We start from the raw sequence: 21,140 nt of genomic DNA, 5'->3' as shown, positions 1-21,140 counted from the left end.
TCAATTAATCTAGGATGATAATTCCTAGAATATGGTAGGAAGTCCTCTTTTATGCTTTGAATGAAATTATTTTATGCATAATTTATATAAAAATTTTGCCATAGCTCCGCTGCTATGACTGATAAATCTCAATTTTTCTAAGGGATAAAGCTTATCATTAAGGAAATAATTAAAATGATCTCTAATTGGATCATTAATCCATAATGGATTGAATCATCAATATACATAAACTAAAAGCATAGAAAAATGCCATTAATTTGGCCTCAAGCATAGCTTAATCTTGGATTAAGGAAAAGTTTTATGAAAAGCTTCATTTGGATTGAGAATGGGTCATGAGTATGACCATTTCTTGAGTGAGAGAGAGAAATTACATAAAAACCATTAGAATTTAAACATAAATGGAAATTTATGTACTTCTTTACTATCATTAATCAATTAACTTCAATAGCATTCATCAAATTATGTAACTCTTCACTACTATTCATCAATTAACTTCAATAGCATTTAAAAACCATACCAATTAAGCTTCTCAAGCTTGAGAGGGGTTGAGAAGAAAGAAAAATTGAGAAATTATAGAAAAGATCAATATTCATCACTAATTACCTTACAAATTGCTTGATTCTTTATTCACGGTAGAGGCCCCCAACCAATCAATTGGTTTAGTATGTTGATGGAGCCACCAATGGGGATTGAAGAAAGAGGGAAGTGCCAAAAACTAATGAATTATTAATGAATTCATAATTCTTGGCTTAGGTGGAGTAGAGTAACTATATATTTTTTTTCAACAAGGGGAGGCTTCTATTTATAGAAAAAATTGAGCTCCTAACCAAACAAACTGATTCTAGAATTTTTCAACTCAGTTTGGTCAATTTTTTGACCATTTTTAGGTCAGTTGAGCTAACTTTTTGTAACTAGACTTGAATTAGGAGAGAGGAGAGATGAAATATCTCAATTTTTATGAGTTTAAAACTCATTCAAGCATGTGAAATATGCACCTCCTTTAAAGAGCTCCCCTTCCTTACATATGTGTCAAAATGGAATCATTATACCCAAAATATCTCATATTTTTAATATTGCTCATAGTTTTTTACTAATAAACCTTGTACATTTTCAACTCTTCATCTTGTGTGAGCATTTACTCATTTTTGGATACCCAAAATATCTCATATTTTTAATATTGCTCATAGTTTTTTACTAATAAACCTTGTACATTTTCAACTCTTCATCTTATGTGAAATATGCACCTCCTTTAAAGAACTCCCCTTCCTTACATATGTGTCAAAATGGGATCATTATACCCAAAATATCTCATATTTTTAATATTGCTCATAGTTTCTTACTAATAAACCTTGTACATAGTCAACTCTTCATCTTATGTGAGCATTTACTCATTTTTGGGTATCTTCTTTTATAAAATTGGATTTATCTCCTCCATACACATGGATTGATGCTATTGGCCCATAGGAACCTTAATTGGACCATAATCCGAAAATTTTTGAAAATCTAGACCCTTAGGCTACGGTCCTTTATACCCATTTCCAATTAATTCCAATTGCACATTGGAAAGTTCTTTTTGAATTTCTGTTTCAGGGGAACTTATTTTAATAAGATGAGATAATTTTCTATCCAAAAATATTAAAAATCTGAATATTCTCTCTCTAGAATATTTTCTCTCTCTAGGTTAAAACAGTTAGAAACAAGTCTTTTATATTTCTGGAAGAGGGATTGATTACAGAGGAAGATGCTGGACATTTTGAGAGGCTGGGGAGGAATCTTACATTCTCTCCCACTTGAAAAACACGAGATGTCCTCATCTCGCAACTTGGGATAATTTCGCAAAATGCACGAACATGAGACTTAGAGAAATTTTTTTAATTAAGATTAACCACCAAGAAAAGTCTCAAAGAGAGCAAGACTCAAGAGAAGAACAAAGATTTCAACTTTATTCATTCTTGGAACATATACAGTAAAGATAGAAGAATTTTTTACACTTCCATAAGCCCGTCCATCGTATGGTCACAAAAGCAGCACTCACAAGCTGCACACGTATAAGGTAACTCATCTATAGGAATAATTCTGTTGGTTATTGCCGCACCTATCTCAGTGGTATGAGGTGTTCTAACAAAAGGACCTCTGAGAGGCAAGCCAAAAACAGGGTAAAGGCATATCTTCTGATGAGGAAGAAAACACGCCAGTAAGAAGATCCGCTCAGAAAACCCAAGATGTCTTGATCTCATGACGCAGTAGTATCGGGGACCCAAACCCAAGGCTTCAATAACCATGGCCAAGCGGACATTGTTACGAAAGTGTTGCTGACCCCAAGGTGTTACCCTAGTTATGTCTTGATAGGTCCGCCATTTGGTCTGAGCTACAGACGTTCCCAAGTGAGGAAAAAGTGAGCGCTCATACTGTTCTATAAAACCCTTCTTCACAGACTCGCTTGCGTCTTGAAGGTGAGAAATCATCATGGATAAAACTAATTCCTGTTGCCAAGCCATGAAGGAGATTAAGAAGAAGGGAGATCGATGGAAGTAAGATTACTGTGAGCGATAAGTAAAAGTTACGACTTATATAAAGGAAGGAGTTAGCGTAAGCTAGAAGCCAACGGTATCTTGCCACTGAAGTTTTACCGTCTTTCCATGATTTGGGTTTGGCACATATTTCTATAGAAGGCATTAAAAACTTTGAGATGAGGAGATAAAAGAAGTTCGTAGGCTAAGTCACTTACTTTCTTTGGTCCACAATATCTGGGGGATAACTACTTATACTCCCCTAGAGATAAAGAAATTCTTTTGGTCCGTATTCAAATGAAGACCATAACTGCTTCTTTGAATTCTCTGACTGTCCTCTTCTTATCTGTATATTGTTTCTGTCGATCCTGGGCAGCATTTATATCTTTATGAATTGCCTGCATCTGTTGCTCTAAGTCGCCAAGCATTTGACTGGTCATCTCCACCCTAATCAATGGGTTGGACCTAGTTTAAGCAATCTTGTCCGAGACGGACCCTAATTAGATTGGTATGAAGGAATTGGTCTCTGAATTTGGGTTCTAGACTTCCCTGTGCCCTTTTCATGGTAGGAGTCGGGCAGTCTTTTAACTGATGGTCAAAACCTTGGCATCCAAAACACTGGTTCTCACTTCTGAACTCATCGTTCTGAATCTTTAAAACAGGTGGGCTCCTGAGAAGGTATTCTGGGTAAAGTGTCTTCCCTTTTTAAACAGAATCTTTCTTTTATTTAGAGAGGGAATAATTATAAGATCAGAAAAGGAGATTCTTACTCCTGTATACCTCAAAGGCTGGGGGAGAATTTCTTACATTCTACCCCACTTAAAAAGTGCGAGATGTCCTTATCTCGCGAAGTAGAGGGCAACTCTTTTTCTTAAGATCCAATTTATTCTGGGGTTCCTTATATTCTGGTCAACCCAACAGAATACAGGGATAATTATCCCTTAAATAGAACTCATCATAACAATTCTTTCAATCATATTATTCATATCTTTAACACGATAATGGTCCATTAGATCGAAAAATTTTCTTTCTGAATATTCCTCTACGGAAATTTCAGTCAAGTAAGTTCTCAATTTGTCATCCCTTAACTTGATATACCGAGTCAAGTGTACAGTAGCAATTTGACAGCACAATCCACTAATCTCATAGTGATTTGCTGAAATCATTATCATCATTCCAGTTATGAATATCATCACAGGGACTCGTCCCATTCATCCTCATTGAGGTTTCGCTCAGCTTATTACATTTCAACCAGATTTCAGGGATCATCATTTTTCAATCAGAATCCAAATCAATTCATTAGTTCTCAAACAAAATTAAAAATCATATCAACCACATTCGAAATCATCATCTGGATAGCATTAATGCTTATAATTTCAAGTCTTAGATTTACTCGTATATATTGCCGGTAAAGAGCTGCAGTTATACCCTCGGTATATACGAGTAGTCATGATACTTGGAACTATAAGGTAAATACCATCATGTCTAGGCCTCAAGCAAGTCAGGGTTCCATACAATTGCGGTACTTCCATTTGAAGACCCAATTACTAATTTATGAATTTTCAGTTTGAATATCAATTTGTATGAATTATATCACACAATTACAACCTTTTTGAGATTCTAGATAAATTTTTGATATATTTGGCTTCTCGGTTGATCCTCATTAACCAAAGGCTCTGATACCAACTGGGAGATCCCTGTCCCCACCATGCGACGGATTCGGGGTACTAGCAGCGGAAGTAGCACTTCTTGCGCGAGGCAGGATCCCACACTCGGGGCCTCATCCACGGATATCCGGACAAGAGACTAATCCGTCGGTTTTTCCAAAACCGAACTCGGAAAAACTTCCCTTACCCGAAAAGCACGGGCGATTCCACCAGGATAACTTTTTACTCTAACGTAGTCAAGATCATTACTGATCACGCTGATCCGACTGCACCTATAAAGATACTCGATCGGATCAAGAAGAAACTTGCACTTGGATCATTGGGATCAACGCTTTTTTTCCCATCAAGAGGCACAGCCGTTGATTCCTATCCATAGAACAATTACTATCCGGGATTTACTTTATCTATCGTAATAACAGAAATGGAGTCTCGATTTACGGATCCATCAGCCCAGCCTAACCCCATCCAGTCCCATGGGTTAACCAACCGCCCAACCACTATAGTGATGGGATCCAATTAAGAATTTGGTTAGGTTTTGTCCCGGGTACCAAGGAAAAGAGTTCCAAGGCCCCCTAGCCGGAAGTTCATGCAAACATAAAACTAGTCACAGCACTTACACACCCAATATGAAATTACCTTTTTCTTAGCATCAGCTAACTTTAAAACAATCCTTTAATGAAACCATTATGTCACTGATGACAATCCTCAAAGTCTCTGGTTGAATCCTTATTTCCAGTCATTCATTCATCGGTATACTTATGGCATCATTGGCAACCAGAACGCTCACCACCTGTTCACTCAGGGGCCGGATCAACCCATAGATCCATATAAAAGAGCCATGGACTCATTCGTTGAGGACCAGCAAGGTCAATCAACCAGATCTATGCCAGGTTTCAGAAAACAACTCTTACTCCTTGTTCCAATATCTTCCACGACGCACGTGTGGGTGTCTTCGACGACCCAGAGCCCGAGCACCGTATGGTCAGCACCCTCTAGGATCCTTCGCAGGTAACCTAGCGCTTCACTCATAGGCCACTTCCTTGGTCCCTAATCCACCGTACCGGAAGCTCACCATTTAAATCGAACCGCAAGACCTCGACCGACCTTGCCACGCGAGACGTCCTCCATTGACTCTCCGTCAGGAGTTGCAACTTTATCAGTTAGGTCTCCACGACCTTAATCACAAGACGGTCAAAATGCTTCCCCAGCATTCTTGACATAAAACAGCCATTTACAAAGAGCATTTACAATCAGTTTACAAATACAATTTCTATATTAACTCTCATTTTTTCACATTATCCCTCATTAATCCATATTACTTATTCCACATTCCATTTATATGTGTACTCATCCAATCACATCATTTTCCATCTCTTCACTTCAGATTCCTTCACATTACATATCATATATTCACATCCATATCCACATCCATACATCCTCATCCACATCCACATTCACATCCATACATCCACATCTACATGCTTACCTCCATTTTCACATCCTCATTTATACATCCACATCCCATATCCACATTCATACATACACATCCATATCCATATCCATATCCATACATCCACATCTACATGTATACATCCACTATCACGTCCTTATTCATACATCCACATCCACATACATACATACATCCACATCCACATTCACATATATTCACATCCACATTCCCATTCACATCTATACATCCACATCTACATCCACATACATACATACATCCACATCCACATTCCACATTCACATCTATACAGCCACATCTACATCCACATTCACATCTATGCATATACATCTTCATGCATACATCCATTTTCACATTCATACATCCACACTCCCATCTCCACATCCACACATCCACATACATACATCCATTTCCACATTCCCATTCATATAACCCCATATTCCTTCACATCTAATCTTTTACATCACATCCATTCTCGCCCTATCACAACCCATATACATCTTATCCTATCACATACACTTCTTACCTCATCCCATACACATCTTATCACATCTTAATTCATCTTATCACCTCTTAACTTATTTCATAAGCATCTTATCACCTCTTATCACATCTTATACACCTCTTATCACATCCTATCACATCTCATATCTATTTATAGAATACAAGAGAATTCTTATATTTGGTATAAGATTTCTTTACACATTTTATTTATGCATAAATTCCATTTAAGGAGATTAATACCTTCGAAGTAAAAATCAATCTTTTATGCATCTTCCTATGCATAATTTCATTTTAAATGAAAATGACACTTTTGAATTAAAATTCAATCTTTTATGCATCTTCCTATGCATAAATTCAATTTGGATGAGAATTGACATTTTTGAATTAAAAATCCATCTTTTATGCATCTTCCTATGCATAAATTCAATTTGGATGAGAATAACGCTTTTGAATTGAAATCTTATTCTTTTATGCATCTTCTTGTGCATAAATTCAATTTAGATGAGAATGACACTTTGAATTAAAAATCAAACTTTTATGCATCTTCTTATGCATAAATTCAATTTGGTAGGAATTACACTTTTAGAATAAAAGAATTTCTCTTATGCATCTAAGTTATGCATAAAATCCATTTATGATGAAAATCACACTTTTAGTATAAAAAGAATATCTTTTATGCATACCTCTATGCATGAAATCCAATATGATAAAAGTAAAACTCTTACAATAAAATAATCAACTTTTATGCATATCTGTATGCATGAAATTCAATTATGATAAAAGTCACACTTTTATGATAAAATAATCAACTTTTATGCATACCTCTATGCATGAAATTCAATATAATAAAAGACACACTTTTATAATAAAATAATCAACTTTTATGCATACCTTTATGCATGAAATTCAATTATGATAAAAGTCACACTTTTATAATAAAATAATCAACTTTTATGCATACCTTTATGCATGAAATTCAATTATAATAAAAGTCACACTTTTATAATAAAATAATCAACTTTTATGCATACCTTTATGCATGAAATTCAAATATGATAAAAGTAACATTTTTGATATAAAAATTTATCCATTATGTGTAAGAAAGCATTATGGGCCCAAGGCCATGGACAACTAGTAAGTAGGTGTGAACTCTTGGGTGGAGTATAAATACCAATGTAAATGGGATTATAGCTCATTCATGATAATGTTATCTGTTCCAAGAATCAATGGTTGGTGAGCTTCTCCCGACCGTGAGATGCTAAGTGGTGACTCCTTCATGAGCCACTCCCTTGGTGAACCCACCCCTGTTACTTTCTTTCATTGGTATCAGAGCATGGCTTTTGATCCATGATTTTTAATTTTTCTTTTCTTTTTCTCATTTCGTGAAATTTTTGCTTCATTTGATTCATGGGGAAGGGGATATGGCTAAGGTAGAGTTTGTGGTTCAAATCTGAGCACATGGACCTATTTTTTTTTGAATGAGTGGACCAAATTGGGGAAAATTTCTAATCTTGATTAGCAGTTGTTAATCAAAAACGTTTTTTTGTTTGGGAGCTTTCTTGCAAACCCTAGCCATGGAATCTCAACATGAGCAAAGGGCATTGAGTCTCTCATGTATCTAGCAATGTTTTATGAAGTATTTCACCTATTTTCCATGAGTAATGGGGCTCCCAATGTGGCTGAAAATCACTACCAAAGCTGCCCACGTTTTTCACCAAAGTGACCCTAATCTTCATCTCCTTCAACAAATTCAAGCATTAAGGCTTCCCGGGTGACATTGGTGAGTTGCTCCATCACTTCCTTACAATCTTGAAGCATTCTTTCAAGCTATGGAGTGAATTAGGGTTTTATTACACATAAAACCCTAATTTTCAGAAATTGGACTTTAATCATGGCCATTCATGCTGCTCTTTATGCATTATGAATGCTTGAATGCTACACATAGCCATTCAATGCTATGCCTTGCATATTGGCATAAGTGAGCATAGCTTTTGGCACATTTGGGGGATTGAATAAAATGTTTTGGGTTGGAAGCCCACTTTTTAGTGACACCGTTTTCCATTGCCGGTTGCACGTTTTTGGTCATAACTCTCTCATACGAACTCCGTTTTTGGAGTTCTAGTACTCAAAACGACCGGCTCGTCGTCCTCTTCGAGACGAGCTATAGGTCTTGAGGTGCAGGATTCAGCAAGTGCTCTCTGTTTTCACTTTTGTACTGGATTTTCTAGTCCCGAGCAGGAACTCGCGCCCAGAACACGACCCGAGATCACCGCTCCGTGTGTTGTTGATGTATGTGGAAATGTATTGACATTGCCATGAGTGGATTGATGAAGGAAGCACTATGAACCATGTATTATGATATGAATGAGCATAAGTCATGCTATAAATCAATTGTAAGTCAACTCTACTCATTCATTTGAGCTTGTAACTCACGATTTTATTCCTAGAATTTAGAATGAAGTAAGGGTACCTTGGCATTTGGAGGAGAGGTCAAGGGGAGAATGCCTTGAATCTTCCTTGCCGTTAGTGCCGGGTAACGCGGTAAGGAAGAGGATTAGGTACTTGGTGGTAAAGAAATGGCCTCAACCTTCACCTTTGGTGAAGGGGTGAGAAGTGCTTGGCCGGGAGATCGGCAAGCATCGACGCGCTTCATCGACCACTTCATTTGACTTGAGCAAACAAGCAAATCCTCTACATCGACTTCTCATGCAAAAGGACAAAATTGATGCCATAAGGTCACATGCTCAGATGGAAAAATGATTGAGGATTGATTTGCTTACAGTGGTCAAATGCATAAGGATTTTAATACTTGATTGAGATGCTTTGATTTGATTGAGATTTGGTGCAAAAAGAGGGGAGACCATGGCAATTTTTTTGCAAAATTTGCCTACTTGCAGCCAGGACAAATCCTTGAATTTCTAGGGTTTTTCAAAAGCTTTTCAAATATGTCCTGAAAGCTCTTCAATCTACCCGAAAACCTCTTTCAAACAAGCTAAAGATCACCCAAATCGGATAAGAATTGAGCGGTTAACATCAAGAGTTGACTTTCAGCCGGTACAGTTGACTGGTCAAAGGCTATTGACTATTTCAGATCTCTTTTTAGGGATTCTTATTCGTCTCGTCAAGAGCTTCGCATCGATATAAAGATAACCCAAATCGGATACCGTTTGAATAGAGAAAAAAAAAATCAAGTAAGTGGTCTTTGCAAGGAGGGATCAATTACGCGCATGGAAATGACTAGAGGAGGTCAAAACAAGGGAGGCCGGAATGAAAATGATCAAAGACAACCGGAAGCAATGATGGCAACGAGTTCATCAACGAGGAATGAAGAAAGTTCAACCATAAAAGCACCATCTCCAAATGAATCTCAGCCAGTGGAAATGCCTCAATCTTTGGGAACTACTCCGCTAACAGTGGACATGATGTTAATGGCTATGGAGAGTATGTTTCAAAGGATTGAAAATAACCAAACAAATCGGCAACAACAATTTGGTGAACACCTCATGGAACGGTTCGACAAGCGACACCACTACCTGGATGACGTGATGCAAAGAGGGTTAAAAGACTTGGAGAAAGCCATTAGTGCATTGGCTCCTCTCAAGCTCAACCAAGAAGCCGATATGAATGCAATGGATGGTGTACATTATGATGCCAAACATGATGGAAAGCCTTCTATGCCAGAAGAGAACAAAGTAAGACAAATGATGCCACCTCAAATGATGCCACATTCTTCTTACATGGACAAGGGCAAGAGACCTATGGGTGATGCTTCTTATGAGAGATCCAATGCCAGTATTCCAAGAACTTCATCCTTTATGCAAGATGCAAGAAGAGGGTATGAACAGAAGGGATTTAAAGATGCAGGTGATTGGCAATTGGAAGATGAGCAAATGCATAGACACTTGGGTGAAGGAAGAGGATTTGATGATCCAAGAGCACGACAGAGGGGTTCAAGAATGCATGGTGATTTTGACAATGCTGTGAAGGACAAAATCATATTTAATAAGTTCAAAGGAGAATCAAATTCTATCGAAGACTTTGAAGAGTGGGCAAACAAGATGGATCTCTACTTCGAAATCAGCCCAAGGAGCGAGATTGCCAAAGTCTACTTCGCCTCACTTCATCTTGAAGGTTTTGCTCACACTTGGTGGAGGAGGAAGCAATCTCATGGTTATGTCATCACTACTTGGGAAGAATTCAAGAATGACATGGCAGAAGAGTTTACTTCTTGCATGCAAAGGGACAATCACATTGTGGAATGGGACAAGCTAGAGCAAATCACTACCGTGAAGGAATATTCTCATAAGTTTCTAAAGCTTCTATTATACTTGGACGACTTTGATGAGCATTATCTTGTTGTCAAGTATATAAGGGGCTTGAAAGCTCCTATTGGTGGTGATGTCAAGTCTCATGAACCCGCCACTTTGAAGAAGGCAATGATGCTTGCACACTACAAGGGATTGGGTTCATACCCGCGTTCCTAGCCGCTAAAAATGACTTGTGAAAAAAAGTAGCGGGCCCGTGTATCAGCGCGTGTATCATCGCGGCCACAGACATGCGTGTAAAAGCGCGTGTATAGCACCTCTCAGACGCGCTTATACACGGGTGTGTAGCTGCGTTATTTTTACAGACGCGTTGATACATGCGGCTATACACGCTTTTTCTTATTTTAGACGCGCTTATACACGGGTGTATAGCCGCGTCCTATTCAGTTCAGATGTCTCAGACGCCTTTATACCTGCGTCTATACACGCGTTTCTTTAATTTAGATGCACTTATACACGCGTAATTACCAGTTTTGACGCATTAATACACGCGTATTTTACAGGGTATCCGCGTAGATACACGCAAGTTTTAGCAGTTTTGACGCGTTTATACACGCGAACAGAGAGCAAAAAAAAAATCCAGAGAGTGCTATTTGGTGCCTGAATACTGTTCCAGCATTCCAGCACCCAATAGCACTCTCTGGATTTTTTTTTTTGTGCATTAGACCATCCCATTAGACCATCCACGAAGAACATATGCACGAGGGAGATTAAGACAAGAACGACATGAATGCATACATTGTCAATACACGATTCAAGACAGACATGAATGTAATACTATCGATCAATCAATTCAATATTACTATCAAAATTTCATACATGTATACAAGGGAGTCCATATCTCGAAGTAGCCCATGGCTTGAGTTTACAAAAAAATATATACAATCACATCCTCAATATGGAATGTGATACTATAAGTCTGAGTACTACTCAGACCCAGATGATGACTCGGTGCTCCCTCCATGCTCAGATGAGCTCACATCGGTCGGAATGTCCGATGAGTAGTGCTCACGTCCACCCTCTGCAGCAGCGGCGGCCGGTGGATCATCAGCACCTTGTGCCTCTTCAAGTAATATATAGTATATAAGTATATATATATGTAATTCAATAAACCAAAACCATTCGTTTAGAATTTTCAAGTACCTGTCGACCGTATGGTCTCATGGCCATCTCAAACTGCGCGTCCGTAATACGTCCCTCGGCTCTGAAGATGGCCCACGTGTCACGTCTGCTATGCCGGCGAGCATACGCAGTATCGTGGGTTGTGGGCTTCCTCCCCGTAACCCGTCGCTGTATCATAATCAACACAATTTGTAAGATTAAAACAATCATAGAATCAATGAATTAAGTAAACAATCAAATAAAGTGGCAAGATACTTACGAACTCTGCCTCCCATGACTCGACGCCGCCAGATCCAAAATGCGAAGATCCAATGGTCTCCATCTGGATCCGTCGTGCCTCCACATGCTGCCTGCTCTTCACGCCACCCTCTGCTCGTTTCTTTGCCTCCTTCCACTCGCGTTTGTGCGCAGTGGCAGGTTTCTCGGCAGGATAGCCACCCGCAGCTACATTTAGCCGGTCATCGTACGCGAGTTTTTTAAGGTGAGATCTTTTATTACTTAAGATCTCCCTTATTCGCGTCCTTCCCCATACATCCGAGAATGTAGCATGTGGGGGATTGGGGTACCGACTATGTACAGCCTCTATCACTTCCCCAACTAATCGGCTATTTTGATCTTTAAATTTAATAAAATAATTTCTATATGAGTTTGATACTACCCCACGCATGTACTCCATTACCTCCCTCCCCCTCGCATCCATCACTATCCCGCCCCTATCCGTCACATCATAGCAAACCACTCTCTCCATCTCTCTCATCTCCTCCTCTTCCGAACTGTCTCCTCTAACTCTTCTCCCTCTATCTCCTCTCTCACCGCGTGCCCTACTACCTCCCCCACCTCCCCCACCTCCCCCACCAAAGCACCCGCCGCATCCTCCACTCCCACTCTTCCTACTGCTGCGGGTGGAGTCACGACTGGGGGATTGTCTACGTGATGGTGGCTGTGAGCCCTGACGTGACGGTGGCTCTGAGGGAGCACGTGATGGTGGCTGTGAGGGTGTACGTGAGTGTGTCTGGGACGAGGTATGTCTCCTCGGTGGACGTGGAAGAGGAGAAGCTGCATGCCGTCTCGTCGGACTCGGAGGAATAGACGGCAGTGGAGTGCCCTGGATACTCGCGGTAGGGGTATAGACACCAGGCACGGAAGGAGGGGGATGGGCATACATATACTCTGTAAGCTCAACCGGACCAGGATGGCGCCCAAAATGATTCAGCATCTCCATCAGCCAATTGCTGTACGCAAATGGATCGGATGAAGAACCTGGAATATCCATAAAGAACCTGCAACAACAAACATCTTCATGTACATCATGGGCTATCTCTTGACTCACATTCAAGTCAGTTGTGTTGCCTGCAAATCATGAATTCTGAAACGCAGTCTCTGTAGAAACGCGTGTATACACCCGTCAAAAAACGCGTGTATACACCCGTCCAGAAACGCGTGTATATCCGCGTGAACAGACTCTGCAGACAGATTACACGCGCTTTTACACGCGTTTCTACACGCGACCTGCGAAATTTTTTTTTCAAAAAGACCGACCCCCAACAAAGACAGAATGTCCTTATAAAAGGACCATTGTCGCCCCTGTCAGGAACATTCACCCAATCGTGTGCAAATAGCATAAACAAAAGGACGGAGACAAACCCAAAGAGCAAAGAGCAAATAGCATAAACAAATCTGACAAGGCACAGGACAAAGTGACTCACCTCTGAAAAAGTGAGTCTTCTCTGCTCCTTCTCTGCTCCCTCCTTCTCCCGTGTGTGTGCTCCTTTCTCTGCTCCCTCCTTGCTGTTGGAAGAGGCGAAAACAGGCGAAAAACGCAAACAGTGTTGATTTGTTTGTTCAAAATCTATATTTGGGGAAGGCGGGCTATTTTTAGTTTAAACATACCGCCGCGTTTATATTCGCGTTTATAAATGCGTGTATTTTCGCGTGTATGGATTTTTGCTGCGTTTATACACGCGTTTTACAGAAATTACCCGCGTTAATACACGCGATTTTTAGGAAGTAGCCGCGTTAATACACGCAATTTTTAGGAAATAGCCGCGTCAATACACGCGATTTTTTGTGCTTTCATTAAAAACATATTATGATTTTGTGTTTTCTGATTTGTACACAGGATGTCATCAACCTCTTCAAGCAGTTCTGGGGAAGATGAGACAATGCGTCATCGTAATCGCGATGTGTGGTTGGGACAACGGATCAAATGTATGTGTAATCGATGTCAAGGATGCATTGTACGAGCACGTCGAATTACCATGAATCACATCTCCATGTATGGAGAATGGAATCAAACAGGTTTAGAGGTGAGTAGATGTAAATTGATGGTATTCAAATGAATCATGGTATCCAAATTAAATTAATAGAGTTGTAATATATAAACTCTGATTGAAGCAGGATGCAGTACCACACCCTAACATGGTACCCTACGCGCGACGAGAGCACGTAAAGCGTCGACGAGATGATGCTGGAGCTTCGGGATCTATTGTCAGAGATGAGTGGGAAAGGGATGACAATAGCCCTGCACCCCACGAAGTTGTGGAAGAGGAGGTGCTTGATGATATGGTGCGGAATCTTTTTAAGGATGATCCCAAAGGTATGGACGATGATGATATAGAACAAGAGCATCTTTATAAGGCTTCATCGACACCGGTGTTTGAAGGGTGCACATTCTCAGTTTTACGTGCTTCACTTGAACTACTTAATTTACAAACAGTTTATGGATGGAGCAATGCAAGTCTTGACGCATTGTTGAAGTAAGCATTCTAACTTACAAATTTGAATTAGTGGTTTAAGATTTAGGATTTAAGACTAATTATAATTGATGATATTGGATGCAGGCTATTATCAAACATGCTTCCAAAGGAAAATAGGCTACCCACCTCAAGAGACATAGCGAGGCGCTATGTGACATCTCTTGGAGGACTGGATTATGATAAAATACATGCATGCGTCAATGATTGCATTCTGTTTCGTGGGACGCATAAGGAGGCTCTACATTGTCCCACTTGTGGTGAAGCAAGGTACAGAACAGATATGAAGAGTTTTGATGTACCTCGTAAAGTCTTGCGACACTTTCCTATAATTCCTCGCATCAAACACATGTTCAGGTGCAAATCCATAGCAGAGCTCATGTCATGGCATTCCTCACATCGATCGGATGATGGCATGTGGAGAATTCCCGCAGACACTCCTGCTTGGAAGCATATGAAGATGAGTGGCCCAGCTTTAAAACAGAGCCCAGAAACTTGAGACTTGGACTGGGTATGGATGGAGTGAATCCATTTGGTTTCAAAAGCACCGCATACAGCGTGTGGCCAGTTGTGTTAGTGAATTACAACTGGCTTTTAATATTTATTCACATTGCTTACACAAATATTGCTTCTATTTTGGTCCAGTGCACTATGTTCAATGCTATATGGTGTGAAGGCAAGCATTTTCGAACACAAAGAATTGATGAAAAGAGAAATACACAAGATTGCGGTGTCATTAGTAGCTTTGAGGGAGCTAATGGAAAAATGGATGATTATTGTGGCATAATCCAAGACATATTTAGGCTTGACTTTCGTCGCTTCTTTGTGTATGTTTTGGATGTCAAATGGCAAATGAACGTGGTGGAAAAAGGGCCTGATGCAACGATAAAACGCCATGCAAGTGGATATGTAACTATTGACTCTACAAAGTTCTGGCAAACAAAGAAAGATAGGCTCGTATTGCCACAACAATGTGAGCAGGTATGCATTTTTTTACTAATGTGTTTCATGTACATATATATCTAAGCTCGCGTACCCCTTCACTTTTGATATGCTAATTAATTACTGTACTGTGTGTATTTGAGTAGGTTATCTATCTACCAATGGTGCATGACATCAAATGGTGGTACGTCATCCCTATTGCACCACGTTCCAAAGTGATGTATAATACATTCACTGATATGGAGCATATGGAGGATGTAACAAGCTGCAATGAAGATGATGTCGAACATGCTATTGAAGATGTTGTGATCGATGATCAAGAAATAAGAGATGATCATGATAATGAGGATGAGCATGCCATTTCTCATGATCATGAGAATGACCCTACCATTGAGGATGATGGTGATGTTGATGAGGATGATCAGGACATCGATACCATTATCAATGGAGTACAGAATATCGATAGTGGAATAAATTTAATCGTAGCCTTACCAATTGATCAAATGGATATTGATGTTGATCGTTTGGCAAGGATGGATCTTATTGAAGATGAGATCGAACCCTAACCAATCCGTCACTATATGTTCTAAATTGATGACATTTGTATCATCTCATATGCATGATTTATTTTTGAATATATTTCATTGTTGTAAATGCATGTAGTGGGATTGTGTAATGATGTATACTGTAATGTACTATGAGATGGTTTAAGGAAAATAGTTTTTAATTTTGTAAAGGAATTCAATTTTTCTTCAGTTTTTCTCTGCCATGCGTGTATTAATCCGTGTATAGTGGCGTGTATTTATCCGTGTATAATAGCGAGTATTAATCCGTGAATATTACCGTGTATAGATGCGTGTATTACTGCGTGTATATAAACGCGTTTATACATGCATTGATAAATGCAAACATACACGCGAACTTAAATGCTAAAATACACGCGCCCGATTCTATTCAAATACAGGCGCGACCATACACGCGTTCGTAATTTATCGCGTGTATGAAATGCGTGTATGGCAGCATTGTGTTGTAGTGGCAGAAATTCATGAAGAGAAGTACTTGACAAAGTGGGCTAGCAAAGGGAATATCAAAAGGGAAGTGATCACAAGGACTGACATGGGTTCTCATGCAAACACAAGACCTAATCTTCCAAGATTTCCTACCGTGTATGGTAGAGGGTCTAATAGACTTCCATTTAAACCACCATTTATGTCCAACAAAACTACATACAATGAGTCCAAGCCAGCAAATGGGGGTTCAAAAAGCAAGGTTATCAAGGAGGACCGTTTGCATGAAATGAGGCTCAAAGGTCTATGTTTCAAATGTGGAGAAAAATGGAATAAGGATCACTTCAAAGTATGCAAATCCAAGGATATGTCCATAAGCTACATTATCACTGAGGACAATGCTAATCATGAGGAGGAGGAATTCCTTGAATGCAATGATGCCTTAGGATGGGGAGATCCTCATGAGGGTGGAGGTTCTCATGATGATGGTTTTGATGAAGAAATCCCGAGTTTCCTTTTGATCCGGGTGGGAAACTAAAGTTTGCTCATGACAAAATGGATGATGGGATGCCTCTATGCGTGTGGAATGAAAACAATAGTGCACATACTACCTTGTGTACAATCTCTCATGATGCTTATGCAGGAAGTAAGGGTGCCAACACATTGAGATTGAAGATCAAGGTGAATGGGAGAACAGCATATGCACTCATTGATACTGGAAGCACGCATAGTTTTGTCAATAAAAGGTCTTTGAATACTCTCAAAATGCAACCAACTTCTTTACCAAACAAGCACATGGTGCAAGTGGCCAATGGTGATTCAATGGGTTGCAATATGAAGTGTCAAAGTACAGAATTGGAGTTGTCCAAGAGCTACTCTTGCAAAGTTGATCTTTTGGTGATTGAGTTGGGACCAATTGACATAGTACTTGGATGTGATTGGCTGTCCACTTTGAACTCTTTTACCATGAACTTACAGAAAAGTTTCATGAGTTTTGTGCATCATGGAGGGGTTATTACATTGAATGGAATGCAAGGGTCCAAGCTCTTCATGATCAATGCTACTCAAATGAAGAAAGAGTTCAAGAAAGAGGGCTATGTTTATGTACTACAGCTTTGCAAAGAGGAAGATAATAGCAAAAAGGATTGCATCGAAAATGTGGACATGGTTAAGCTACTCAAGGATTATGAAGATGTGTTTACCATGCCAAAATCAATGCCGCCAAAGAGGAGTGTTGATCACGCTATTGATTTGGAACCAAATGCCAAACCAATCAACAAGCCTCCCTATCGTTTATCAAAGGTTGAAAAGGAAGAGGTGGCAAAGCAAGTCAAAGAACTCATTGACATGGGATGGGTTGAACCAAGTCAATCTCCTTTTGCTTCTCCGGTGCTACTTGTGAAGAAAAAGGATGGTACTTTCCGCATGTGCATTGATTACCGTGATTTGAATAAGATCACCATCAAAAATCGTTTTCCAATACCAAGGGTGGATGATCTTTTGGATGAGTTGAAGGGTGCCACATGCTTTTCAAAGATTGATTTGCGTTCCGGATACCATCAAATAAGGATGAAAAGTGGTGATGAGTTCAAAACAGCATTTCATACAGAAAGGGGTCTTTACCAATTCATGGTTATGCCGTTTGGATTATGCAATACACCGGCAACTTTTCAAGCATTGATGAACAAAGTGCTTCAACCTTTCCTCTACAAGTTTGTATTGGTCTTTTTCGACGACATACTTATCTATAGCAAACATGAGGAAGTGCATTTGAAGCACGTGAAAGAGGTTTTGGAGGTCTTGAGGCAAAACAAGTTGTATGTTAAGGAGTCAAAATGTACCTTCATAGCACATGAGGTGGAATATTTGGGTCACATTGTGAGCAAGGATGGCATTTGTGTGGATCCAAAGAAAGTGGAATGTATTAGGAATTGGCCGGTTCCTTCAAACACTACTCAATTGAGGGGATTTTTGGGGTTATCTTCATTCTATAGGCGCTTTATTGCCCACTATGCAGAAATTGCAGCCCCAATGACGGACAAATTGAAGAAGGAAACCTTCTTTTGGGATGCCCATTGCCAACAAAAGCTTTGAAGATATGAAGAAGATGTTCACATCAACACCTATTTTGGTATGTCCAGACTTCACCAAACCTTTCACAATAAGGGCGGATGCAAGTGGAAGAGGGATTGGTGCGGTACTTTACCAAGACCATGGAGTCATTGCTTATGAAAGTAGAAAGCTGAATGACAAAGAAAGAGAACTCCATGTGTATGAGCAAGAGATGATTGCTATACTCCATGCTATCAAGAAATGGCACCATTACTTATATGGGAGTCATTTTTATGTGAGAAGTGATCATAGGGTGCTGAAGTATTTCCTCACACAACCCAATTTGTCTCCTAAGCAAAGAAGGTGGGTAGCAACACTACAAAACTATGATTTTGAAATCACATACACAAAGGGCAAAGAAAATGTGGTTGCCGATTCCTTGTCTCGTATGTGGGCCTGCTCATTGTATGCTATTTCTGAGGTGCATAAAGATTGGATCATGGAGATACAAGAAGAGTACTTGTTTGATGAAGAAACCTCACAAATAGTGCAGAAATTACAGCAAGGTGTATGTGAAGAGTTACCCCATTATGAGCTGAAAAATGGTCTCCTCTACTACAAAGGAAAAGTCTACTTGGTTCCTACTTCATCATTTATCAAGAAGATCATGGAAGAGATGCATTGTACTCCTATGGCTGGTCATTTGGGTGTCTACAAAACCTTTGATGCAATAAGGAAAAGTTTCTTTTGGAAGGGGATGTGGAAGAGCATTCATGCTTATGTAAGTGGGTGCCGGTCATGTCAATTGAACAAGGATCCTACACATAAACCGGGAGGTTTCACTACAAGAGTAGAAGCCTGTAGCGACCCTTACGGGGGTCGCTACAGAAGTCGTTCCAAAGGTCGCTTTTGAACATCGTTTAAATGACCTCTATAGCGACGTTTTTGCGATGCATAAACGACGCTATTTGGGTGGCATAAACCACGTTTTTAGGGTGGCATATGCATCGCATTTGGGTGGCATAAACGACGTTTCGAGGGTGGCATAAACCACGTTGTTTGGTGGCATAAATGACGCAAATTGAGTGGCATAAACACCTAAGTTTGGGTGGCATAAGCGACCTTTTTTGAGTGGCATAAACGACCCTACGAAGGTGGCATAAACGACCCTATTTTGGGTGGCATAAACGACCCTCTTTGGGTGGCATAAACGACCTTACGAAGGTGGCATAAACGACCCTGTTTGGGTGGCATAAACGACCTTACGAAGGTGGCATAAGCGACCCTATTTGTATTATTTTTTTAGCCGTTGGGGTCGCTTAAAAGACCTTTGTTTTGAACGTTTTTTTTTAGCCGATGCGCATTCTCTCTCTCTCTCTCTCTCATACACATTATCTCCACTTGTGTCTCTTGCACACACATTCTCTCTCATACACATTATCTCCACTTGTGTCTCTTGCACACACATTCTCTCTCTCTTTCTCCCTCTCTCTCTCTCTCACACACACACACACTTCACATAAACATTAGTCTCTCTCTCTCTCTCTCTCTTTCTCCCTCTCTCTCTCTCTCACACACACACACACTTCACATAAACATTGGTCTCTCTCTCTCTCTCTCTCTCTCTCTCTCATACACACTTGCCTCTTTATCACACACACATCGTACGTATACAAACACCATAAAAAATATCTCTTTCTCTCTCTCTCTCTCTCTCTCTCACACACACACATACGCACGTGCATTCGTGTACGACAAAAGACCCAAGAATAGACATACATCGACTTTTGAAAAAGCAATGGCCGACATCGATTACGGTAAGTATAAATTAAATTTTGCAATCAATTAACATTTAAATCTGTAGATTTGGGAGGTAGACACTTCAAGAAACTCTTGATAGATATAACACATGTGCATCATGGCCAAAAACACACATACATAAAGAAAATGTTAATGAAAGAGCGCCATCATTCTGAATGAGCGACTATATGTATCAAAAAATTATGTCTACAAACTCAGCACTAAATGGCTCTATCATTAATCGGAGTCATCGGAGGAAGAGTCCTCCTCTTGTACATTCTTGGGTGGTTGCGATGATAACCCTGCTGCTACCTGTCGAGCAACCTCGTCCATGTCGTTCTCACCATGTTGCTCCTGCAATTAAAAATGTCTATTGGCTATTTGAGTATAAAAAAAACCATATAACATATAACACATGCAGATCTTGATTGGCATAAAATAATATTTGATAGAATTACTTACAAAAGCATCGGGTGTCGGCATCTCCTTCTGTAGCGCTCTGTAGCCGTAAATTGTGGCTCTCCGTATCTCGTCTGCAGATGGTGCTCGACCATAATCCTTTCTCTGTCATTTAAACATTGCATATATATAAGTAAGAAGTGAATTGAATGCATATGAGATCATAGATACATGGATACATATATATATATATATATATATATATATATATGTATGTATATACAAATACCTATAGATAGTCGAACAAAAAATTTGTGCACTTACAAAGAGTGCTCGAAAGCCATTAGAGCCCATCCGGCCAAGCCGAGAGGTGTGCCTTGACTGGACACGAGCCTGTGCTGCCTCCTGCAAATTAAATGCGCTTTTATATGAATATATAATTAATGCTATTCGAGAAGTACCTATCATATGCATTGAGTGAATTAACTTTGTGTACCTTCTGTTGAGGCCATGTCACTCTCAAGCGAATCTCTTTCCTGAAGTGCCGCCAAGAATCTTTGCACATCGTAGGTGGGCGTGTATGCTCAGGGA

At 39.8% G+C, this 21,140-nt stretch overlaps 1 long non-coding RNA gene across 1 annotated transcript; it reads right to left on the bottom strand.

Moving 5' to 3' along the window:
• Positions 1 to 20,276: 20,276 nt before the first annotated feature.
• Positions 20,277 to 20,935, bottom strand: LOC147611115 (uncharacterized). The gene is made up of 3 exons (XR_015263860.1): positions 20,874 to 20,935; positions 20,613 to 20,714; positions 20,277 to 20,504 (listed from the first exon to the last, which is right to left on the bottom strand). It is a non-coding gene; the product is annotated as an uncharacterized LOC147611115 (long non-coding RNA).
• Between the last annotated feature and the right edge of the window lie 205 nt (positions 20,936 to 21,140).

This window comes from Cibotium barometz, chromosome 48, assembly GCF_041138505.1.
Source record: "Cibotium barometz isolate CiBa-2024 chromosome 48, ASM4113850v1, whole genome shotgun sequence".
NCBI lineage: Eukaryota > Viridiplantae > Streptophyta > Polypodiopsida > Cyatheales > Cibotiaceae > Cibotium > Cibotium barometz.
Note: the sequence above shows the minus strand (reverse complement) of the source record. Positions and strands in the feature narration are given on the sequence as shown.